This window comes from Delphinapterus leucas, chromosome 20 (assembly GCF_059928025.1).
Source record: "Delphinapterus leucas isolate spDelLeu-1000000601 "Yukka" chromosome 20, BTC_Dleu_Yukka2, whole genome shotgun sequence".
In the NCBI taxonomy this organism is placed as follows: Eukaryota; Metazoa; Chordata; class Mammalia; order Artiodactyla; family Monodontidae; genus Delphinapterus; species Delphinapterus leucas.
The window spans coordinates 34772958-34799524 of NC_143148.1; the positions used below are offsets into that span (position 1 = coordinate 34772958).

General features: G+C 40.2%; 1 pseudogene; it reads right to left on the reverse strand.

The window, feature by feature from the left end:
* Window positions 1-1199: 1199 nt before the first annotated feature.
* The window catches only part of LOC111165359 (Y-box-binding protein 1-like), a 34823-nt pseudogene continuing 9455 nt past the window's right edge, over window positions 1200-26567 (reverse strand).

Below are 26567 nucleotides of genomic sequence, written 5' to 3' on the forward strand. Positions count from 1 at the left end.
CTATGTGTCTGACACTGTTTCCGATGACAGAAATACAGCAAAGAATAACAAACAGAATCCCGGCCCTTAAGGAGCCTACTTTCTAGTGGAAGGAAACAAATATAAACAACATGAAAAAATAAACAAAAAAATAATAGATACCACAATGATAATTAATATAGGGTGATGTAACCGGGTGGCTGGGTGCTTTTGAATGTGTAGTCAGGAAAAGCCTCCCTGAGAAGGTAACAGGTTGGGAACTAATCCTGCAGAGATTAGAGGTAGAACATTTCAATAAAAGACAATTAATGCCAAGGCTTTGTGGATCCTTTCAGAAGCCGGGTGGGAACATGGCAATAGAGGAGATGGCAGAGAGCAGAAGGGGCCAGGTTGGATAGGGCTCTGTAAGCCAGGACAGGTAATACAATGTTATTCTTTTTTTTTTTTTTTAATTTAACTTAAAAAAACTTACCTTTGGCACTCCCCTGGTGGTCCAGTGGGTAAGACTCCATGCTCCCAATGCAGGGGGCCCGGGTTCGATCCCTGGTCGGGGAACTAGATCCCATGTGCATGCTGTAACTAAAGATCCTGCATGCCACAATGAAGATCCCGCCTACTGCAACTGAGACCTGGCGTAGCCAAAATAAATAAATATTAAAAAAAAAATTAAAAGAAAAAACTTAAGACCTCTTTTAACATGCGTTTGCAGTTTGTTGACTTTCTTTGAGAAAATCAAGTTGTAAACTTTCATTGCAAATTAAAAACGAGCTTCTTAAAAATCTCAACTTGACCAGATATGAAACAATTTAAAAACCTTTAAAGGTGTATCGAGAATAACCAAGATTAAAAAAAAAAACACGTTTGTCATGACCCAAAAGAGGTATCTTTAAGTAAAAATTATAAAATCCCGGGCTTCCCTGGTGGCGCAGTGGTTGGGATTCCGCCTGCCGATGCAGGGGACACGGGTTCGTGCCCCGGTGCGGGAGGATCCCGCGTGTCGCAGAGCGGCTGGGCCCGTGGGCCATGGCCGCTGGGCCTGCGCATCCGGAGCCTGTGCTCTGCAGCGGGAGAGGCCGCAGCAGTGAGAGGCCCGCGTACCGCAAAAAAAAAAAAAAATTATAAAAACCCCATGCAGCATAAACAATGCAGATAGTTCTAGTCATCTGGTCAACAGGCAAAGAGCAAGCAATTAAGGTCTTCAGCTCCAATCTTTTGTTCATTTCTTATTGTAGGAATTTCATGTTCATTTCTTCTTGTTGGATGGCTAAACCGATGACTGCAGAGATGGTAAGCCAGGCATTTACTCGGCACCACCCTGCTCAGTCGTGGGAGTGGATGAATTCTCAGCAGGTGGATAGACTGCATCTGTCTCTTTGCCACCTTGTGGTTGAGGGTTTTCTGGGTGTCTGCATCAGTAGTTGAAGTTGCAGCGGTACCCATGTTGAGGTGGCTATTGACCTCTAGGTCTCCTCTCCTAGATTTTCCTTATCTTCTTCATTGCCTTCCTCTCTAGGCTGTCTGGCTAGGAGGGCCCCTGCGGAATCGTGGTCTCTAACCTGATGCATATTCTGTCTCATGGGTCTACCTTGCTCTGCACCCTGGTTGTAAGCACCCTCCATTCCCGCTCTGTGCACAGGAGGGTTGGAATACTGTGGTTCACTCCCGAAGGGTCTCCGCATGTGCAATGGTGGGCCCCGGTGGCGCTCTCCCACCCCACATTCTTCTCCTACCCTCACTATTTTGGTAATTATGCTGCTAACAGCATGGAGGACCCTGCAATGTGGAGCGTATCTATCACACAATCTGCAGCAATGTTGACCATCACCAGGGCCTGTAACACATGCTGCCTCCGCCTTCTCTTCTCTTTTCAACAATGTCAAACTCCACCCTTTCTCCATCTCCTACACTGCAAAGGTACTTCCGGGGTTATTCTTATGGCAGTCTGGTGTACAAATACATCTGCCTTGGTGTCATTCCTGTTGATGAAACCACATATGTTTCTTTCTTTCTTTTATTTTTTAAAATTTTTTGGCTGTGCCACATGGCATGTGGGATCTTAGTTCCCTGACCAGGGATCGAACCCCTGCCCCCTGCAGTGCAAGTGCGGAGTCTTAACCACTGGACCGCCAGGGAAGTCCCAACACATCTGTTTCTTAGGTTGAACCATTTGGCTATTCGCAAACCCTTGGGTGCAATGATCTTCTCATCCCTGAAGGCAGGCGGGGGCTGCTTACTGTTGCAGTGATGGTGACTGGGACCCACTGTGGCAGCTGAGGCTCCTCCCAAGGTGTGATGGTAACTAGGCCAGGATGGTGATGGGGCTGCTCAGGGCTCTCTGGGGTCAGGTCTCCATTCCCACTACTGATCTGCAATGTTATTCTTAATAGGATGGGAAAGCATCGAGTGGTTTTTAAAAAAATCGAACCTTTTACTTTGAGATAGTTGTAAATTCACATGTAGTGGTAAGAAATGGTGCCAGAGATCCTGAGTGCGCTATACTCAGTTTCCCCTAAGGTTAACGTCTTGCAACATTGTAATGCAATATCACAACCAGCATATTGACATTGATATAATCCACTGATTTTATTGAGATCGCCACAGTTTTATTTGTACTCCTTTGTGTGTTTTATCATACACTGCGTAGTTCCATTCAGTTTTATCACTTGTGTAGAGTCATGTATCCATCTCTCCAGTCAAGATACAGAACAGTTCCATCACCACAAGGAGGCTTTGTGTTGCCCTTTTATGGTCACATCCATGTCCCTTCTACCTCCATCCCCAGCCCTAATCCCTGGCACTCACTAATCTGTTCTCCATTTCTATAATTCTGTCATTTCAAAAATGTTATACGTATGAAATTTACAGTATATCACCTTTCGGGATTGACTTTTTTCCAACATCAATCTGTGTCAATATGCATGTATCAGTAGGTTGTTTCTTCTCATTGCTGAGTAATATGACATGTTTTGGATATACCACAGTTTATTTAACTATCACCCACTGAGTTGGTTCTGGTTTTTGGCTGTTATGAATAAAGCTGCTATGAGGACTTGCATACAGGTGTGAACATTAGTTCTCATTTCTCTTGGATAAATGCCTAAGAGCGTGATTGCTGGGTCATATAGTAGTTGCATATTTAGTTTTTTAAGAAGCTGCCAACATATATTCCAGAGCCACTGGGTCATTTTAAGTAGGGGATGATCTGATTTATTATTTTGTTTTTGTTTTTGTTAAGACCATCCTAGATGCTATTTGGGACATAGATTTTTCAGGTTGCCAGACACCAGCTCCAAGGTCAAGAGGACAAAGATGATGGCTTGGTCTAGGAAGTCACTGATGGAGAAGGAGAGCAGTGGATTTGACCTCAGGCAAAGGACAGAAATTAGGAGTTATCATTTTTGAGTTTGGCTTCTATTTTAATATGCGTAGGTTCCTCACTGCCCTCCCTCCCTCCCTTCCTTCCTTCCCACTTTATGCTTCCTGAATTGTTCGGGATTTCCTTGTTTGTTTGTTTTCGGACTAAATTCTAAAAAACAGACCAAATCTATGCCTTCATTAACAGATGTGTGCCTTTATAAAGCTCTCCAGAGAATGAGACTAGACACAGGATTTCTTTTTTTCCATCTTACTGTGCTTCCAACTGCCTGAGATACTGTCTCTGCTGCAGAAACCCACCCTCACTCCATTTAAAAAACATGCTGATGAAAGGATTCTGGGTTTTATGCAGAACTAAACAATAACTGCAGTGGGTTGGAAATAGTGATCTAGTTAGTCACACTGCAGTGCAACTCAAGTGAATGAAAAACTGAACCTGGAACTTGGTATGTGAGCTGATAGCCTCAAGGGCACAATCAGTGAGAACTTGTCCAATTCCCTCTCATCTCTGGATTTCTAGGAGATAATCAGGAATGTAGGAAGAAGTGTATAGAGTGCATACAATGTGCTACACTCTTAACATATTTCATTTTATTTAATTCTCTATGTCACTCCACGTGGTAGTTAGCTGTCTCTCCATTTTACCTATGCAAAGACAAGGCTCGGAAAGATCAAGTAATTTGCTTAACACTAGTTAGAACACTAGTAGTAGAGTCAAGATTTAAATGAATTCTGTGTGTAACTTTTGTTCTTTCTTTTTCCATGCACAGGCTGAAAGACATGCAGTGGCAGAGCTGACGTATTTGAACTTCTTTCCTGCTTTCTGTAATCATGTTAATCAGGATTCTTTTAGTCTCAGTGATAGAAACCCAGCTCTAAACTGGCTTTGAATAAAAAGGGAAATTTGTAGGCTGACAATTTTAAATATAGCTTCAGGTATAGCTAGATTCAGGTGCTCAAACAATATCATTAGGACTGAGTTCTCTACATCTCTAGATTCTGCAGTTCCACTTTGTTTTCCATTTTCAGGCAGGCTCTCAAGTCAGGATGGTTCCGAGACAGTGCTGACTCACTTTTTCACTTTCCAAGTCTGTGGAGAAAGCCCCTTGTCCAGTTGCTTTGGAAAAGCCCTGAAATTGGCTTTGGATTGATGTGGGCCTATTTCAATTCTGAAATAATCACTGTGTCCAAAAAATGGAACTAAATGAATTGGTGAGAACTGTGATATGGTTCCACCTCTAGACCTAGGGGATGTGTCAAGCCACATAAACACAAAGTGGAAAAAAGACAGCTCCTTGAGAAAAATATTGGGCTGCTATTATAAAAAAAAATGGCAGAAAGACATTAGGTAAGACTAAATAATGAAAGGCCACTGTGATGCTCTATTAATACCATCTTATCAAAGCTTTTCCTTTTTCCCTCCCTCCCTCTCTTTCTCCCTTCCTCCTTCTTTCCTTCCCCTTTCCTTTATTTCTATAATGCTTATTAAGTACATTTATATGCATTATTTTCTTAGATACTTTGGACATTACAAGATACATAATAAGGATCTATTATTATTATTCTCATTTTATTGAGTAGAACATTGAGACCCAGAGGTTGAAATGACCCTCTTTTCTCTATAAGAATTTGGAGAAAAAATTCTTATTTTTCGTGGAGAAAAAACAGTCCAAGCTGGCAAGGTTCAGTGATATTTATATGTCTAAACATGAGAGGGATAATCAATCATCTGTGCCCATGAAGAATCAAACCTGGGACCTTGACCTCATTAGCACTGAGCTACTAGCTCTTTGGAAATAGAAGGCAGTGAATGGTATGAGAGAATTAATGCACATCACAAATGTCTAATGTGTTACTAGCCTGAGAAGGCCCAGGGGCAAATACAGCTCATTCTATGACTACAATATGAGCTATATGTCATTAGGAGCCCTTGGAGAGGATTTATAAAGAAGCACATTTTATGTACTTAGAAGCAAACCCACTTTTTTATTCATTGTTGACTGTTTTTTTAACATTGAGAGAATTGATGCTTAGTCTAAAGAAGCTATAAATGTGTTCAAGACACAGTAGAATGGGATCTGTGGTTCTTCTGGAAGGGTGATAAATCATAGGCACCATTAGCCTGGCTCTCCTTGATTAAAAGGGGTGTCAAGGTGAGCTTAGGAAATGAACCACCATTGCCTACTGTGATTATGAATCTGAGGTTTAACAGGCTTTCCTGAATCATCTACAGCTTTAAGAGATATCTCTGTCTGAGGCCTGTGCTATCAAAAAATGTCAAAAAGTGAATTGCATAAAAATATCAGGAATATTAACTAATCTTTCTCCACTTTCTACTGGAGTTAATCTGGCGAAAGGAGGCAGCACACTCCTGTGAACAATTATTCATTTAAGACATATTTCATAAATATTTATTGTGTACCTTGTGTCAGTCAAGCACTTGGGTTAAATGGACACATGTGGTCCTTTTCCTCAAAACTCTTACAATCTGTATTGGAGTGGGTAAAATAATAAATAGTACAAGAAGACAGGCAGACATTAGGTTGAATCCTCTCTTCTGCAAATGTTAAAGTTTACACTCTTAGTTTCCTTATCTTTAAATAGGTAAATATTACCTCCTATAGAAATAAAGTTAAAGAGACCATGTCTCTAGAGTGCCTATCATGTGGCAAAAATGAAGATGTCAGGAATTTTAGCACTTTTCCTGTTTTCTACCATTTTTTCTTGACAAATTACCCTTCTCTTCTTTCTCCCTCCTAACTGATCAAGAACTGAAGGCAAAACTTACTTTATTAGGGGACAGTCCACCATGCCTAGATTCTCCTGTATTCCCCCCGTACTAGGTAGGACTCACTGACTGAGGCAGGATGCTGGGATGGAGCATAGACTAGTCCATCTTGGAGGAAATAAACATTTTTCCCTCAAAGGAAAAGAATCACCTTAAACCTAGGGAACATTAATGCATATGCTTTTTATTTATTTATTTCCCATTATGGTTGATTACAGGATGTTGAATACGGTTCCCTGTGCTCTACAATAGGACCTTGCTGTTTATGCATTCTATATATATTAGTCTCCATCTGCTAGTCCCAAACTCCCAATCCAACCCTCCCCCGGCCCCCTCCCCCTTGGCAACCACAAATCTATTCTCTCTATGTCTGTGAGTCTGTTTCTCTTTCATAGATAAGTTCATTTGTGTCATATTTTAGATTCCACATATAAGTGATATCATATGGAATTTGTCTCTTTCTCGCTTAACTTCACTTGGTATGATAATCTCTAGGTCCATCCATGCAGCTGCATTATTTCATTCTTCTTTATGGCAGAGTAATATTCCATTGTGTGTGTGTGTGTGTGTGTGTGTGTGTGTGTGTCTTCTTTATCCATTCATCTGTTGATGTACATTTAGGTTGTCTCCGTGTCTTGGCTATTGTAAATAGTGCTGCTATGAACATAGGGGTGCATGTATCTTTTCAAATTATAGTTTTGTCTGGATATAATGCATACGCTTTTTAAATCCAGGAGAAAATATTTACCATTATCTAGCCCAGGTGTGCATCAGAATCACCTTGAGGACCTGGTGAAAATATGTGTAAAAACTCTGATGCAGTAAATCTCAGTTGGGCTTTTCTGTTTAAAAAGTGTTCACCATTGTGAACAGTGGATTCAGTGCTAAAAACAGATAGGATATCAAGCCATGAAAAGATATGGAGGAACCTTAAGTGCATATTACTAAGTGAAAGAAGCCAATCTGAAAAGGCTACAAACTATGTGGTTCAACTATATGACATTATGGAAAAGGCAAAACAATGGAGACAGTAAAAAGATCACATGTTGACAGGACTGAGTGAGGGGAGAGGGATGAACAGGCAGAGCACAGAGGATTTTTAGGGCACCGAAACTATTCTATATGATACTCTAATGGTGGACGCATGTCATTATATTATGTGTGATATATACATACTAAGGTTGCATATATTATATTATAAGGTTGCAGATAGAGTAGGTGGCAGAGCTCAGACTTGAACCCAGATCTTTCTGACTCCAAAGCCCATGGTCTTTTCTCTGAACCAGGTTTTTGCAAAAGGGGTTATAAACACAGAAGATCTCACTACTGCTGTTTGCTGTTGGGCTCTGGGAGATACATCCTCCGGAAGAGGAAAGCTGACCTTTTCTCAGTATACCTAAAAGGACTACGCTGTGGTCCACAGGAGGTTCTTTATACTTCTCAAAATTCATAATGAGAACAAGAAGTTTGCCTGGAGTCCATTTGGTAATTTATTTCAGGATGTCTGGCCCTGGCAGCTCGTGGGATGCATATCAAACAGGAAGTGAGGCCCGTGGACTGAGTAAACAGCTGAAGGTAAAGTGGTGGATCAGTGTCAGACAGGGCAGAGGTGACTTGGCATCAAACCAGCCACACAGCTCCTTTCATTCCTGTTCATTTGGATGATTATTAAATGTATTGCATTTTCATTTTGATTCTTTTCCTTTTGGCACACAAGAAGGATATTTATCTCATGATAAGATCTTGAAGCCGAGTGTCAGGTTTTGGGTCTCTAAATGCCACTCCAGTATTAACATCACAGAACACATTATCTTTCAATGTATGCGCAAGAAAAGCAAAGCATACCAGCGACCCAGAGTTGTGAATAAAGTGGTTGGGGGCTTCCCTGGTGGCGCAGTGGTTGAGAGTCTGCCTGCCGATGCAGAGGACGTGGGTTCGTGCCCCGGTCCAGGAAGATCCCCCATGCCGCGGAGCGGCTGGGCCCGTGAGCCATGGCCGCTGAGCCTGCGCGTCCAGAGCCTGTGCTCCGCAATGGGAGAGGCCACAACAGTGAGAGGCCCGCATACCGCAAAAAAGAAAATAAATAAAAGTAATAAATAAATAAATAAATAAAGTGGTTGGGAGCTATTTGCTTTCTAGTGTGATTCCCTAGTGCACTTCATGCCTATGGTGGACCAGAATGACATTGAACAAGGGCAGAAATATCTAGGTGATGGAGGACATTGTGGAGAGATGATTCATATTGCACCATCAAAGCACAATTTGTAAATTAGGATCTGTTAAAAATGGAGTTTGGAGTCAGAATGACCAATGTCTAAATCCCAGCTCTTCCATCTACCAGCTTTGTTACTTTAAGGAACTTCAGTTTCCCCAGCTGTAAAATTGGAACATAATGAGGATTCAGCGGGATAAGTCCTGTCAAGTATTTAAGTGCCAGGCACTTAGATGGTGCTCAAAAAATGTAGGTTCCCTTTCTTTCCAGTTCCACTGTTCAGAGCTGATGTACATGGTGGAGGAGGACGAGGAGGAGGCTGTTCTGTGTTTATATTTCCTTTTAGGTCTCTTGATCGGCAGAGAGATGTATGGGGTACATAACCGAGGAGAGGAATAGATGAAATTTGTAGTCAGGTAGAGTGATCAAGGCAGAGAAAGGAGAAACTGAATGGTTTAGGTACCTATTATGGGGGATGTGGAAATATAAATGGAGAGTTGAGGAGATGAGAGGGTAAAGGGAAGTGTGAGGCAGGTAAGGATAAAATGCAGGCTATCTATTGGGGCAATCTTTTATAGGCTTTTGTATACTTTTCTTGGACAGGAATCATAAAAAATTAATAAACAGAAACCTCAATTAGAGTTGGGAGACGAGTAGGGGGAGCGCTCACCCTGAGAGGTGAGCCAAGCCCAGTAGGAAGGAGAACAACTCCTTTTCTTTCCTGTCAAGGACTCAGCTAATGAAAAGCCGTGGACTCTGTTTACTACAGGCCCCCCAACTTCCTTTTCCCCTCTATAAAAATGTTATCCTCTTGCTGTGGGGGGACTTGCATGAGGCTCCCATGATTGCAGACCCCGAATTGCAATCCTCTGCTGGCACAAATAAACTCATCCTTGGAGAAGTATCAGGCAGTCTGTTTATTTCAGGTCAACAAAATCAAAAAGTCACACTCAGGATGAGAAGAAAAGGAGCTGCCCTTATCTACCACAGTTTGTGTTGTAATATTATTTTCAGATATTTTACCATCATCCCTGAAGAGGGTACTTTATATATTTATTTAAAATTTAATTTTTATTTTATATTGGGATGTAGTTGATTTACAATGTTGTCTTAGTTCCAGGTGTACAGCAAAGTAGTTCACTTACACGTATATATATATCTATTCTTTTTCAGATTCTTTGCCCAATATAAGCTATTACAGAATATTGAGTAGAGTTCTCTGTGCTATACAGTAGGTCCTTGTTGATTATCTATTTTACATGTGGTGGTGTGTATATGTTAATCCCAACCTCTTAATTTAACCCTCCCCCCAACGTTTCCCTTTTGGTAACCATAAGTTTTTTTTTTAATACCTTTTCTTTTTTCTTTGTACCGGTCAACAAACTTTATTTTTAGTATTTCTGCCTCTCCTTTCAGATTCCTTCTCAAATCCTTGCTCCTCAACAATTACCCCAAGTCTTCTTTTTTTTTTTTTAACATCTTTATCGGAGTGTAATTGCTTTACAGTGTTGTGTTAGTTCCTACTGTACAAAGAAGTGAATCAGCTATATGCATACATATACCCCCATATCTCCTCCCTCTTGAGCCTCCCTCCCACCCTCCCTATCCCACCCCTCTACGATGTCACAAAGCACCGAGCTGATCTCTCTGTACTATGCAACAGCTTCCCACTAGCTATCTGTTTTACATTTGGTTGTGTATATATGTCAGTGCTATTCTTTCACTGTGTCCCAGCCTCCCCTTCCCACCCTGTGTCCTCAACTCCGTTCTCAACATCTGCATCTTTATTCCTGCCCTACCACTAGGTTCATCAGTATTATTTTTCTAGATCCCATATATATGCGTTAGCAGACGATATTTGTTTTTCTCTTACTGACTTACTTCACTCTGTATGACAGACTCTGGGTCCATCCACCTCACTACAAATAACTCAATTTCGTTTCTTTTTATGGCTGAGTAATATTCCATTGTATATACGTGCCACATCTTCTTTATCCATTCATCTGTCGATAGACACTTAGGTTGCTTCCATGTCCTGGCTATTGCAAATAGTGCTGCAATGAACATTGTGGTACATGACTCTTTTTGAATTATGGTTTTCTCAGGGTATATGCCCAGTAGTGGGATTGCTGGGTCATACGGTAGTTCTGTTTTTAGTTTTTTAAGGAAGCTCCATATTGTTCTCCATAGTGGCTGTATCAATTTACATTCCCACCAACAGTGCAGGAGGGTTCCCTTTTCTCCACACCCTCTCCAGCATTTATTTTTTGTAGATTTTTTGATGATGGCCATTCTGACCGGTGTGAGGTGATACCTCATTGTAGTTTTGATTTGCATTTTTCTAATGATTAGTGATGTTAAGCAACTTTTCATGTGTTTTTTGGCCATCTGTATGTCTTCTTTGGAGAAATGTCTATTTAGGTCTTCTGCCCATTTTTGGATTGGGTTGTTTGTTTTTTTGATATTGAGCTGCATGAGCGTTTTTTTTTTTTTTTTTTTTGTGGTACGCAGGCCTCTCACTGTTGTGGCCTCTCCAATTGCGGAGCACAGGCTCTGGATGCACAGGTCCAGTGGCCATGGCTCACGGGCCCAGCCGCTCCGTGGCATGTGGGATCTTCCCGGACCGGGGCATGAACCCGTGTCCCCTGCATCGGCAGGCGGACTCTCAACCACTGCACCACCAGGGAAGCCCTGTATGAGCTTTTTGTATATTTTGGAGATTAATCCTTTGTCAGTTGCTTTGTTTGTGGATATTTTCTGCCATTCTGAAGGTTGTCTTTTCGTCTTGTTTATGGTTTCCTTTGCTGTGCAAAAGCTTTTAAGTTTCATTAGGTCCCATTTGTTTATTTTTGTTTTTATTTCCATTTCTCTAGGAGGTGGGTCAAAAAGGATCTTGCGGTGATTTATGTCATAGAGTGTTCTGCCTATGTTTTCCTCTAAGAGTTTGATAGTGTCTGGCCTTACATTTAGGTCTTTAATCCATTTTGAGTTTATTTTTGTGTATGGTGTTAGGGAGTATTCTAATTTCATTCTTCTACATGTAGTTGTCCAGTTTTCCCAGCACCACTTATTGAAGACACTGTCTTTTCTCCACTGTATATTCTTGCCTCCTTATCAAAGATAAGGTGACCAGGGCCAACCCTGGTGGCACAGTGGTTGAGAGTCCGCTTGCCGATGCAGGGGACATAGGTTCGTGTCCCGGTCCAGGAAGATCCCACATGCCGCGGAGCGGCTAGGCCCGTGAGCCATGGCTGCTAAGCCTGTGCATCTGGAGCCTGTGCTCCGTAACGGGAGAGGCCACAACAGTGAGAGGCCCGCATACCGCAAAAAAAAGAAAAAGATAAGGTAACCATATATGCGTGGGTTTATGTCTGGGCTTTCTATACTGTTCGGTTGATCTATATTTCTTTTTTTGTGCCATTATCATACTGTCTTGATTACTGTAGCTTTGTAGTATAGTCTGAAGTCTGGGAGCCTGATTCCTCCAGCTCTGTTTTTCTTTCTCAGGATTGCTTTGGCTATTTGGGGTCTTTTGTATTTCCATACAAATTGTAAAGTTCTTTTTTCTAGTTCTGTGAAAAATGCCATTGGTAGTTTGATAGGGCTTGCATTGAATCTGTAGATTGCTTTGGGGAGTAGAGTCATTTTCACAATGCTGATTCTTCCAATCCAAGAACATGGTATATCTCACCACCTGTTTGTATCGTCTTTGATTTGTTTCATCAGTGTCTTATAGTTTTCTGAGTACAGGTCTTTTGCCTCCTTAGGTAGGTTTATTCTTAGGTGTTTTATTCTTTTTGTTGCAGTGGTAAATGGGAGTATTTCCTTAATTTCTCTTTCTGATTTTTTGTTGTTAGTGTATAGGAATGCCAGAGATTTCTGTGCATTAATTTTGTATCCTGCAACTTTACCAAATTCATTGATTAGCTTTAGTAGTTTTCTGGTAGCATCTTTAGGATTTTCTATGTATAGTGTCATGTCATCTTGCAAACAGCGACAGTTTTACTTCTTCTTTTCCAATTTGGATTCCTTTTATTTCTTTTTCCTCTCTGTTTGCCATGGCTAAAACTTTCAAAACTATGTTGAATAATAGTGGTGAGAGTGAGCAACCTTGTCTTGTTTTTGATCTTAGATGAAATACTTTTCAGTTTTTCACCACTGAGAATGAGGTTGGCTGTGTGTTTGTCATTTATGGCCTTTATTACGTTGAGGTACGTTCCCTCTATGCCCAGTTTCTGGAGAGTTTTTAATTATAAATGGGTGTTGAATTTTGTTGAAAGTTTTTTCTGCATCTATTGAGATTATCATATGGTTTTTATCCTTAAATTTGTTAATATGGTGTATCACATTGATTGATTTGCGTATGTTGAAGAATCCTTGCATTCCTGGGATAAACCTCACTTGATCATGGTATATGATCCTTTTAATGTGTTGTTGGATTCTTTTTGCTAGTATTTTGTTGAGGATTTTTGCATCTATGTTCATCCATAAGTTTGTTTTTGAAGTGTGTAGGTCTGTTTCTGTTTCATAGATAAGTTCATTTGTGTCATGTTTTAGATTCCACATATAAGTGATATCATATGATTTTTGTCTTTCTCTGACTTCACTTAGTATAGTAATCTCTAGGTCCATCCATGTTGCTGCAAATGGCATTATTTCATCCTTTTTTATGGCTGAGTAATATTCCATTGTATATATGTACCACATCGTCTTTAGCCATTCATCTGTCAGTGGACACTTAGGTTGCTTCCATGTCTTGGTTATTGTAAATAGTGTTGCTATGAATATAGGGGTGCATGTATCTTTTTGAATTAAGTTTTTCTCCAGATATATGCCCAGAAGTGGGATCAGATATTTGACCATCATCCCTGAAGTGGGTACTTTAAATACTCCTGCCCCTTGCTCACAGTTTATGGCCTAAACCCTCTCCATTTGTTTTTATGTTTACCAAATTCCAGAGTATTGGTTCCCTTTCTTTTCTCATTCTAATGCATTTCCATGAATAAGGCAACTGCTTTCTCTTCTCTGGCCATTGTTCTCTTTCCTGGATTTGGCCTGACACCTACCCTTTGATCCCACATGCTGTGGCTGCTGCCCTAGGTAACCCCTCAGTTGAAGGAGCCCTGTGTTCTGGAACCAACCAAGCCTTGGTTCACTTGACTGAGATCCCTTGCTGAAATTAACTCAGCTCCCTGTAAGGGGGAATCTGAAAGTCTTTGTCTTCACCAGCCAAAGAATTTTGATATGATCATTGAACTTTACAATCAAAACAGATTTTAAGGGCCTGAGCTTGTTTCCAGTGGTAATATGTTTGAAAAGGCGTATTGAATTACAAATTTGGGGGCTTCCCTGGTGGCGCAGTGGTTGAGGGTCCGCCTGCCGATGCAGGGGACGTGGGTTTGTGCCCCGGTCCGGGAGGATCCCACATGCTGCGGAGCGGCTGGGCCCGTGAGCCATGGCCGCTGGGCCTGCACGTCCGGAGCCTGTGCTCCGCGGCGGGAGAGGCCACAGCAGTGAGAGGCCCGCGTACCACAAAAAAAAAAAAAATTACAAATTTGTTTTCATCTCTTTATCCAAGTATCAATGCAGAAGAGAAACAACCTAATGTAGAGAAATAAAATGAAATAATTAAAAAGTTGCAGAATGTGATCTGCCTAAGATAAAACAAAGCAGGCCTATTGGATATAATGGTTATCTGTTTGCAGTAAACATGAAGTGAGAACAATTCATGACTTGTGATAACATTCAACTGAAAGGAAGTAAATTAGATGTAGACAAGGCCAGGAGAGGATTACAAACACATGCAGGGCCAAGGCATACAAAAGGAAGATGGGGGCATGGGCAGAATTTTTATCTTTATCAGGTAATTGAAATAATGCTTTATATTAACAGTATGAGTTTAAAGCGGTATGAGTCAGGAGGACTGGAAAAAAAAGAACAAAGAAGGAGAAGGAGAGAGAGAATGCAAAGACCACTAGAAACTATTTGAGTTGAGAAACTAAAGAATAACTGAAGGCCTACTGTGGGCCAAATGCTTGTACATATATAATTTCATTTAAGCCTTGTGACAGCCCTGTAAAGTGTGATTAGCAGTCCCATTTTTGATGGTGATGGGAAGTGAGGCTCAAGTATAATAACTTGCCCAAGTCTTTTTAGCAAGTAAGTAGTAGAGTTGAGATAAAAGCTGAGGTGTGCCTGACTTGAAAGCTTTGTTCTCTCCTATACGCCACACTATCTCATAACTGCTGAGTGATATTGTACCATTGAGACCTGAAAGACTGTTACAAGTACTAGATATGGCTGGGCCAGTAATGGACGTGAGCTACTCTGTTTCTGTGTTACTCATGTACGCACAGACACACACACACACACACAACCTTAGCCCCACATAGAGCTCCTAGCTTTATATAACCCTTTGAATATCCCACAAACAGGTCAGATTCAACTTATCTAGAAATCACTAACGCATCCTGCTCTGATTGTCATATTTTGCCTCCTCTGCCCATTTGCTTAAGTCAGAAATTTGAGGTTTCCCTTGATCCCTTCCTTTCTGTTAACCTCATGTTCAATGAATCTCCAAGTCTTATTAATTCTACCTCCAAAATGTCTCTGTTTTCTTTTTTTTTTTCATTCATTCTATCCCAACTTTGGTTCAGGCTAACATCCTCTCCTGCCAAGAATGCTAGAGCAGCCTCTTGACTGGTCCTCCTAGCTTTTGTTCCCCTCCCCCGAGTCCACTTTCCTTGTTGCAGACACAGAGATATTTATGAAATACAAATGTGCACAGATCTTCCGTGCCTCTCCATTTCTTTAACATAAATTTCAAAGTCTGTATATAATAAGTCATTTTAATAGTCTTTGCATGGGATATTGCCTCTCCCCTACCTCCGATTCTGTAAGTAGGTGAAAAAAATTGCATTCTCTACAGTGTCATCATGCTTTCATTATCATTCATCTTGTTGAACATGCTATTCTTTCTACATGGTTCTACATGGTCTACCTTTCTGCCTTTCTTTTGTTTTTTCCTGGGCTAATTAGTTCCTACTTGTCCTCCAGAAGCCAGTACAGATATCTCTTCCTCCATAAATCCCTTCTTAACTGTCCAGAGATTCAGTTTGGAATAACTCATGGCCCTCCTAAATGTTTACCCATGATAGCTCTTATTATACTGCATTTTAATGGAGGCATTTCTGCCCCCTAAACTGTAAGCTTCCTGTGAGCAAAGACCATATTGTATTTACCAGTGCTGATTCTAGTACCCAAAACATGATAGATGCCTTGTAAATATGTTTAATTAGCTGTTGTCACAGATAGAAATGAATGTGCAGGAGATTTATCAGGGAGCCCTCTTGGGATGGGGATTGGGCAGAAGGAGAAGTTTAGCCTTGAAACAGCCGCATGGAAGCTTCAACTGTCCTATGGGAAGCTCTGAAGCTGGGACAATCCTTCAGAGTGGTCTCAAATTGAGGTGAGACGACCAGATCTTTATACATCTGTGTTGTTCAGTAATTGGGTGAAGGGGCTGTCTTCCACTACGGCAGTCAGTCTGCAAGGGGGGTTGATAGCTGAGGGCTGCCTGTCAACAGCATGTCCAGTGTTGGGAAATTTATCCTTCACTTCTGAAGGAGAATTTGAGTGGCATTGTCCACTATGGGTGTCAATCAACAAACACACACTCAGCATACTAGCTCAAGAAATAAAAAATGTTCTTGTGGAAGCTACAGTAATACCGCCTCAGGGAGCTCATGCTTATGTTTCTTCTGGACATGAAATTATTGCGAAAATGGTCTCAACTTATAAAATTGGTTGTCTTCTTCATACTCTCTGTAACTCCTAGTAGGGGATATTCTTAACTAGACACTCAAACTCACAAGACCTGAGCATGTAACACCTGGCACCGGTTTAATCAGATGGATATTGGTCCAGAAACATAGACAGCATCCCACGTGGGCTGTGTTAGGCATTTCTTTCAGAGGGAATAACCCTCATAGCAATCCAGTCTTTGAGTGTTCCTCTCCTGCATCTCCCCTTCTCTCCCTCCACCATGAGAGTTTAGGTGTGAGAGAACAAGATTCACATTCAACAGGTACAATAGCTGCCTTGGCATAGAAGCCTCATGCCCCATAGAGACCAGTATGTCCTGTAATAGGCTTAGGTATAGCTTTCAGGTCCCCAGAAAGGATATGCCCACTTGTGAGTCTCTGTATTCAAGGAATCATAAAGCTGTGCTTCCACCAGGTATTTTTGGTTTATTCATGCTTTTCCAGGCCAGGTTTATCTATCATGGGCCATCTTTACCATAAATAATGTTGCCTGGTAATACAAATGAGAGTCCACCTGTATCAGGCTTTCAGGAGAAAGAGCAAGAAAGTTAACTAAGATCAGATTTGTCTTCAGAGAGTGAGAAAAAGGTTTGATCGCCCTTCTTCGCAAGATCCCTATCTGAATGAAGGCCCCTATCTCATTTTCATCACACCACAGCATATAGTCATAACACCAGTTAACATGCATGTCAGGGTAGATAATCCTTCTAGCAAGTTGTTCTCTACCTAGTTCACCTCTTCTCTTCATGGCTCTGAATATGAGAGCGATTTTGTTAATCTTTCTGATTTGGGAGATAGTACGGTGCCTCGAACATAATAGATACTTGCTGTGATCTGAATGTTTGTGTTTCTCAGGTGATTTTCTTAATCCCTGATGTGATGGCTTTACCAGGTGGGGCCTTAGGTCATGAGGATGGAGCCCTCTTGAATGGGATTAATGTTTTTATAAAAGAGACCCTACAGAAATCAGTCACCCCTTCCACCATGTGAGGGCAAAATGAGAAGGTGCCAGCTATGAACCATGAAGAAAGCCCTCACCTTGAGAAATAAACGTTTGTTGTTTATAAACTACTTAGTTTATAGTATCTTGTTATTACCCCCTCAAAGGACCAAGATAATACTCAAAAGAAAAATGCATTTAGTTAACAAAAAAGAAAAAAATAAATTGAGAAAAATCAGAAGAAATGCTCCCATATTTCCGTCTACTAAACGTAACAATTTAAGATATTTTAGTATATTTCATTCTAGTCTTTCTGTAGGCACAGGCTTAACGATTGGTGTACTAACCCTCTACTGTGTTTCTTACCTTTTTCATAGACAGACATTTTTAAAAATAAGGGGATTATTACATTACTAGGAAGTCGATTCTGCCTCAACCGATCAACCTAAAAATAAATACTCTGTTTGGAGAAGTTCGGATGATGAGATATTCAACATTTATTTTATGTACACCACCTGCCAGACCATGTGTTAGGCACATAAAGAGGGAAAGAAAAATAAAACTTAGTTTTGCCCTCAAAGCACTTACATGCCCTTCATGGGGAAGGAAGCTTCACATTCATATTTTATTTCCTGTGAGGTGACTGTCTAATGTTGGCTTAAGCTTGTTCTGTTTAGTTGAAATTATGCTTTTAAAGGACAAGAAATAAAAGTTAGGCCCATTGAAGAAGTTTCACCAAGGAGCCAGTTTCTCAAAAATAAACAAATAATCCCTGCAGATTAGCCACCCTCTGTAAAATAATTTTAACACAATATCCAGCTGATCATTTGGAAGGCAAGCAAGTCAGCTGGTGGGGTGTGAATGTTAGTGACTTGGTTGTCATGGAAACTTTTCTTCCAGACCAGGAAGAAGGCAGTCATGGGGAAACACGGGATGTGGAAAAATAGCCTATTTCTCCATCATCTTTTCTCTCTGTTGATCACAAGTCAATATCCTACTGGGGCTGGGAGTGGAGAGAAAGGCAGGCATCCTAGGCATACAGAGGAGAGAAGCAGTCCCCTTTGTGCAGAGAAACCCAAAGGACATGGTTCAAACAAGAAGTGTGCGGATAAAAGTTGGAAAGCCAAGGTCATAAATTTATTTTACTTTTATTCTCTAATTGCTTTTACTGATTTTCTTTTAATAAATGATTCCGCACAAGTTGTTAAAAGGCTTTTTATCCTCAGTCGTCCTCAGCTGCTGGGGGAGAAGGACTGTTGATATGAAAGTTTGACTAGCATTTGCAGTGCTGACCAAGACACATCCCAGTCTTGCTCAGAAATAAAGTCTGGGGGCTTCCCTGGTGGCGCAGTGGTTGAGAGTCTGCCTGCCGATGCAGGGGACACGAGTTCGTGCCCCGGTCTGGGAAGATCCCACATGCCACGGAGCGGCTGGGCCCGTGAGCCATGGCCGCTGAGCCTGCGCGTCCGGAGCCTGTGCTCCGCAAGGGGAGAGGCCACAGCTGTGAGAGGCCCGCGTACCGCAAAAAAAAAAAAAAAAATGAAGTCTGGGTCGCCTGTTTAGCCCCATTAGGAAAAGCCAGAGTTAAGCTGTGATGGGTAAGACTGTCAGTCTTTAAACAGTCTTTAAACTGTACATAGGTGTAAAAATTACTTTTAAAACTTGGTCTAACCTTGGTTATGATATTGTTTATAAATTCTTATGATTCTTGCCAGTATCTCTCCACCTTTGCCCCGGTTAATCTGAATTTACATAATCATAATAAATAAAATAATTTTTTAAAAGGTAGAGTTATATACCCCTAGCTACATGTCCAGCTTTAAAATGCATTATAGCTATTTGTTCACATTTACACCCTTTCTTCTAAATTGTGAGCTCTTCAATGCTTTGGATGGTGCCTTGTTCATCTTTGTAAACTTACTATTAGCATAATACTCAGTTCTTAAGTGTTTGATTCATGGAGCAACTTCTACATACTAGTCTCTGGGATATGTTGGTAAACAATGCTTGTCTAATGAATAATTAGAGGATGGATTTAATAATTTAATAATTCTGGATTTTCTTGGTTTTCTATGTTTTGAAAAGCTAAACAATTATTTCATAGGGACAAAATCCATCACACAATTATTTTCCTGGTGGCAGCTGCAGAAAATAATTAAGATAGAACCTCTGTGGGAATAAGTTGATAAATCATCATAGGCTGGTAAAGTCTTACTTTTGTTTCCTATTATTATTTAGAAGTCTTCTCTTAATAGGTTAAATAAGATCTACTCATTACATACCAAGAGTCTGTAGGATGTTTTTTCAGTATACATTTCTATTTGTATACAAAGGCTAATCTACTCATTACACAAAGAGTTTATTTCTCTTGCTCACAGTTATGTGACAATAATTCAAAATATCTTCATTGTCAGAGTTTGTTTTCTCTGACCACAATATTGCCCAGTTTTTCCCATGTTCTTACTTGTATACTGAACATGCTTATAGTCTCAGACCATGATTTTTGCCTTTACATCATTTATCTACCTTTTCACATAACCTAAACAGTTTCATCTCAATACTTTCTCATCCCTTTGTTTATCCATAATTCCTGCTCTGCCAAAACCTTAGGCCTTATATGATTTATTCAGCTCTTTTCCCAAGTTGAAAAAATTTCTTCATTAATTCTCTTAATACTTTAAAATAGATCCTATGTACCAGGAATTGTGCATTGGAGATAGAGTTTAACGTTATTTGAGCACTTCTTTCAAGATGCTCAGAGTCAAATGCAGAGATCCTTAATCTAAGTTAAATGGACTTCCTAAAGGATATGCAAGATATTGCCCCGCCCTTTTTTTACTGGGCACAAGGTCCCTACATTTTGTAGAGTTCTCTAATGAATGGTATAGACAAAGAAATATATAAATTTTAGTGTAATAAGTGCCATTTATGATCAGGATAAGAATAGGAAGCAGTGAAGGATGCTTTGGTAGGATCAGAGAAGGCACGTTCTTAGACTTTAGCTGATTGAATTCACCAGAATTCACCTGCAAACTAGTCTCAGCTGGGACCTCAGTGACTCTCCGCAATCCTTCTATTATATTTTCCTGCTGACCCTTGGTCACGGTCCTACATTCCTGCTATCCTCTCAAATCATTGTTTCTTTTCACTTCTTACTTTACTCATCTTCTTGAAAGGGTTATGGCCAAGTCCAGATATTTCGTTGAAAAATTAAAGGGACCTGCACTGCAGAATCTGAAATGTTCTTATAATGGTAACCGCTTAGAACTAACATTGCCTGCAAGGCATATTAGGTAAGGATATCTAATTCTAAAGGTGAAAAAGCCTCCAAAGCAAACAAGTAAACTTCTGGGAAAAAGGAGGAAACATCATTTACAGAAAAATATTTGTATGCTTCAATTTCTACTTCATTGAATTTCTACTTTATTATCTCTAGGGAGTCTACAACCTGCTAAAAATGGCTGTGAGTTGGAAAGGGGAGTCTGGGAATCTGGAGGCTAACAACAGTAAAACCTTATTTACTCTTCACACTTTTTAAAAGGCGCCTCGATTATGAACCTTGCCTGAAGTCATGCAGATAACCAATTATAAACTAAAGTTGAAATCCACTTCTGCATGGTGTGGCTTATGTTCTTCTGTCTACCTCAAGCTGCCTTCTTTTTATTCCCCCCCGAGCTTTACTGAGGTATAATTGACAATTAAAATTTGTATATATTTACAGTGTAAAATTTGAAAATTTGATATACGCCTACACTGTGAAGGAACCATCAAAATCAAGCTAATTAACATATCCATTCCCTCACATAGTTACCACCTTTTTTTGTGTGTGTGGTAAGAACACTGAAGATCTACCCTTGTAGTAAGCTTCAAGTATACATTACATGTCCAGAACTTACTCATCTTGTAACTGAAAGTTTGTACCCTTTGGCCAACATTTCCCGATTTTTCCACCCAGAGTCCCTGGTAACCATCATTCCATTCTCTGCTGCTATGAGTTTGACTTTTTTAGATTCCACATACAAGTGAAATTACATAATATTGTCATTCTGAATCTAGTTTATTTCACTTAGCATAATGTCCTCCAGGTTGAGCCATGTTGTCACAAATGACAGATTTCCCTCTCTTTTAAGGTTGACTAATATTCCATTGTATGTATATACCACATTTTCTTTATCCATTCATCCATTAATAGACATTCAGGTTGTTGCCATTTTTTGGTTATTGTGAAAAATGCTGCAATGAACATGAGGGTGCAGTTATCTTTTTAATATCCTGATTTCAATACCTTTGGATAAATACCCAGAAGTAGAATTGCTAGACCTCATATTAGTTCTGTTTTTAATTTTTTGAGGAACTTCCATACTGTTTGCCATAACAGCTCTACTAATTTACATTTTCATCTGCCATGTACACGGGTTCCCTTGTCTACATATCCTTACCGGCACTTACTTTTTTTTTATAATAATAGCCATTCCAACAGGTGTGAGGTGATACCTCATTGTGGTTTTGATTTCATTCCCCTGACGATTAGTGATGTTGAATACCTTTTCATGTGTGTGTTGGCCATTTGTATGTCTTCTTTGGAAAAATGTCTGTTCAGTTCCTATGACCATTTTAAAATTGGATTGTTTATTCTTTTCCTATTGAGTGGCATGAATGGATAAAGATGTGGTGTGTGTGTATGTGTGTGTGTATATGTGTGTGTGTGTGTGTGTATATATACCCATATATATATAATAATACCCATATATATATAGGTATTATTCAGCCATGAGAAATATATATATATATATATATATATATATATACCTATACCCATATATATATATTTATGGGTATCACTCAACCATAAGAAAGAAGGACATCCTGCCATTAGCAATAACATGGATGGAACTTGAGAACTTAGTGCTAAGTGAAATAAGTCAGACAGGGAAAGGCAAATACTGAATGATATAACTTACATGTGGAATCTAAAAAAGCTGGACTTGTAGAAACAGAGATTAGAATGCTGGTTATTTAAACAATTATTTTGAATCCTTTCCAGCAATTCATAGATCTCCATGTCTTTGGGTCGGATACTGGAAAACTATTATGTTACTTTGATAGCATCATGTTTCCTTGATTTTTTTATGTTCCTTGTAGCCTTGTGTTGATGTCTGTGTATCTGAAGGCATAATGACCTCTTCTTAACTTAATGGACTGACTTTGGTGGGGAAAGCCCTTCACCTATGGGTGGGTACAAGGATACCAGCTAGGTGGAGTGTTGCAGCTCTGTCTCTGGGGAAGTGTAGTGGTGGCTCTGGCTCTGGCAGGTGGTGGGGGGAGAATGCAGCAGGGTAGACTCCAGACAGCTCTCAGCTGATGTCAGCATCAGCAAAGACTGGGTTCCTCAGTGGCAAGGCTGCAAGTGACCACCGAAGTGGTCAGGGCTGCTTGGATCCTCAGTGGCGAAGGCTGCTGGGATCTCTTGCCCTCTTTTTCTTCCATAGGAGGAAGAGTTATGCTGGGCTAGGGAATGGGGTGACATAGGTAAAATGCTCTCTATACTTTTTCCTATGCCGTCCTCAGTTTTTGTCCTCCACTTGTTGCACCTTCTTCATAGCACTCTGGAGCTCTCCTAGAGCTATTTTCATTGGTACATAGTTGTTTCATAATTGTTCTTGTGGGGGGACAAACATTAAGACCTTCTAGTCTGCCATCTTGCTGACATTACTCCTTATAAGCTGCCTTCTAAGACAACAGAGAAGCTATCCTTCCCCTAAATCAGAGCCAAAATCCAAGGCTTACTTGCAGGCTGTTAGTTTGGGGATGTGATTCTAGGGAGTAAGTGTGAAGGATTGGGGTGGTGGATCAGGGAAAGAAGGACCATTAATAGAAGGATGTGAAACCAACTTGGCCAAGGATACAGGATGGCTGGTTCTTTGGGACCTTTTGAAAATCTTAATGAGTGTCTCAAAAATCAGAACTGTCTGAGGTAGCAGGGAGTGGAAATATGCGTTTCAGGTATCTCCTGCATAAGTGTCAAGCACAGAATCAGAGTTTTCTGAGTACACGTCTTTTACTTCCTTGGTTAGATTTATTCCTATATATTTTATTCTTTTTGATGCAATTGTATATGGGATTATTTTCTTAATTTCTCTTTCTGATAGTTCATTATTAGTGTCTAGATACACAACAGATTTCTGTATGTTAATTTTGTATTCTGCAACTTTAATGAATTCATTTTTAGTTCTAATAGGTTTTTTTTTTTTTTGGTGGTATCTTTAGGATTTTCTATGTCTACTATCATGTCATCTGCAACAATGGTAGTTTTTCTTCTTCCTTTCCAATTTGCATTACCTTTATCCATTTTTCTTGTTTAATTGCTATGACTAGGACTTCCAATACTATGTTGAATAAAAGTGGTGAGAGTGGGCATTGTTCATTTTTACTCCCCTCTACCCCATTTAATGTTTTTGACTTCATATTTTACAACTTTTCGTTTTGTGTATCCCTTAGCTACTTGTTGTGGATATAGATGATTTTACTACTTTTGTTTTTTAACCTTTCTACTAGCTTTATAAATGGTTGATCTACTACCTATACCATATATTTGTCTTTACCAATGAGATTTTTTGTTTCATAATTTTCATATTTCTATTTGTGGTCTTTTACACTTAGAGAAATCCCTTTAACATTTCTTATAAAACCAGTTTAATGGTACTGAATTCTCTTATCTTTTGCTTGTCTTTAAAACTGTTTATCTCTCCTTCAAATCTGAATGATAGCCTTGCCCAGTAGAGTATTCTTGGTTGTAGGTTTTTTCACCACTTTGAATATATCATGCCACTCTCTCTGGTTTGCAAAGTTTCTGCTGAAAAGTCAGCTGATGGTCTTATGGGAGTTCCCTTATACATAACCAGTTGCTTTTCCCTTGCTGCTTTTAAGATTCTCTTTTTATCTTTAATTTTTTGCCATTTTAATTACAGTGTGTCTTGGTGTGGATCTCTTTGGGTTCATCTTGTTTGGGACTCTCTGTGCTTCATGGCCCTGGATGTCTGTTTCCTTTCCCAGGTTAGGGGAGTTTTCAACTTTTATCTCTTCAAATAAGTTCTCTGCTATTTTCTCTCTCTCATCTCCTTCTGGGATGCCTATAATGCCAATTTTAGTATGCTTGATGTTGTTTCAGACATCTCTTAAGCTATCATTATTAAGAAAATTTTTTTCTGTTCAGCTTGGATGATTTCCACAACTCTGTCTTTCAGTTCACTGATCATCTAATCTACTGTTCTCTGTATCATCTAATTTACTGTTAATTCCTTCTTGTGTATTTTTTATTTCAGTTATTGTGTTTTTCAGCTCTGTTTGGTTCTTCTTTATAGCCTCTAACTCTTTGTTAAACTTCTCACTGTGTTCATCCATTCTTCTCCCAAGTTTGTTGAGCTTCTTTATGATCATTACTTTGAACTCTTTAAAAATTTTCTTTAATTAAAAAAATTTTAATTGAACTATAGTTGCTTTACAATATTATATATGTTGCAGGTGTACAACATAGTGATTTACAATTTTTAAAGATTATACTCTATTTATAGTTATTATAAAATATTGGCTATATTCCCCATGCTGTACAGTATATCCTCGTAGCTTATTTTATACCGAATAGTTTGTACCTCTTAATCCCATACCCTTGTATTGCCCCTCCCCGCTTCCCTCTCCCCACTGGTGACCTTCCCTCTCCTCACTGGTTCTCTATATCTGTGAGTCTGCTTCTTTTTTGTTATATTCACTAATTTTTTAAAAATATTTTTTAGATTCCACATATAAGTGATATCATGCAGTATTTGTCTTTCTCTGTCTGACTTATTTCACTTAGCGTAATGCTCTCTGAGTCCATCCATGTTGCTGCAAATGGCATAATTTCATTCTTTTTTATGGCCAAGTAGTATTCCATTGTGTGTGTGTGTGTGTGTGTGTATACCACATTTAAAAAAAAATAAATTTATTTATTTTATTTTTATTTATTTTAGGTTGCTTTGGGTCTTTGTTGCTGCACATGGGCTTCCTCTAGTTGCGGCAAGCCGGAGCTACTCTTCATTGTGGTGTGTGGGCTTCTCATTGCAGTGGCTTCTCTTGTTGGAGAACATGGCTCTAGGCGTGTGTGCTTCAGTAGTTGTGATGCGCAGACTTAGTTGCTCCGCGGCATGTGGGTTTTTGTGGACCAGGGCTAGAACCTGTGTCCCCCTGCATTGGCAGGTAGATTCCCAACCACTGTGCCACCAGGGAAGCCCTATACCGCATCTTTATCCAGTCATCTGTTGATGGACACTTAGGTTGCTTCCATACCTTGACAATTGTAAATAATGAACATTGGGGTGCATGTAACTTTTCAAATTAGCACTTTTGTATTTTTCAGATATATACCCAGGAATGGAATTGCTGGGTCATATGGTAGTTCTGTTTTTAGTTTTTTGAGAAACCTCCATACTGTTTTCCACAGTAGCTGCACCAATGGTGTAAGAGGGTTCCCTTTTCTCCACATCCTTGCCAACATTTGTTATTTGAGTTCTTTTTGATGATAGCCATTCTGACAGGTGTGAGGTGATATCTCATTGTGGTTTTGATTTGCATTTCCCTGATGATAAGTGATGTTGTGCGTCTTTTCATATACCTTGAGCTCTTTATTGGATAGATTGCTTATCTCCACTTCACTTAGTTTTTCTGGGGTCTTCTTCCTTTGGTTGGAACATGTTTGGAACATATTTCTCTGTTGCCTCATTTTGCCTTATTCTCTGATTTTATTTCTAGGTATTAGGTAGGTCAGTCCTGTTTCATGATCTTGGAGAAGTGGCCTTTGTAGGAGGTGTCCTATGGGGCCCAGCAGCACACTTCCCTCTGATCACTAGAGCTATATGGTCTAGGGGTACCCCCTGAGTGGGCCGTGTGAACCCTTCTGTTGTGGTGGGGCTGACTACTGTGGGTGTGTTAGTAGGTGGGACTGGCCTCTGGCCTTGTTGGCTGCCAGTTCCTGCCTCACACAGCCTCTGCTGGCTGGTTGGTGGCAAGGTCGAGTCCCAGGGGATCCCAGGGGGTCCTGATGCTGGTGTTGGCCTGCTGGTGAGTGGGGCTATGTCCCCACATGGTTGGCTGCTTGGCCTGGGGGGTTCCAGAACTGGTGCCAACTGGCTCGTGGGCAGGTAAGCCCCTGGCGCTAATAGGCTAGGGAGAGGACTCCAAAATTGCACTTGCCAGCACTTGTGTCCTCGCGGTAGATCAAGCTCCCCATAATGGCTGCCGCCAGTGTCTCTGTCATTAGGGGAAGTCCCAGTTGCCTCCTGCCTCTCTGGGAGGCTCTCCAAGATCCGCAAGTGAGTCTATCTCAGGCTACATTCAAATTACTGTCTCTGTGCGGGATCTTGGAGCATGTGAGATTTTGCACTCACCTTTTAAGAGCAGAGTCTATGTTTCCTGCAG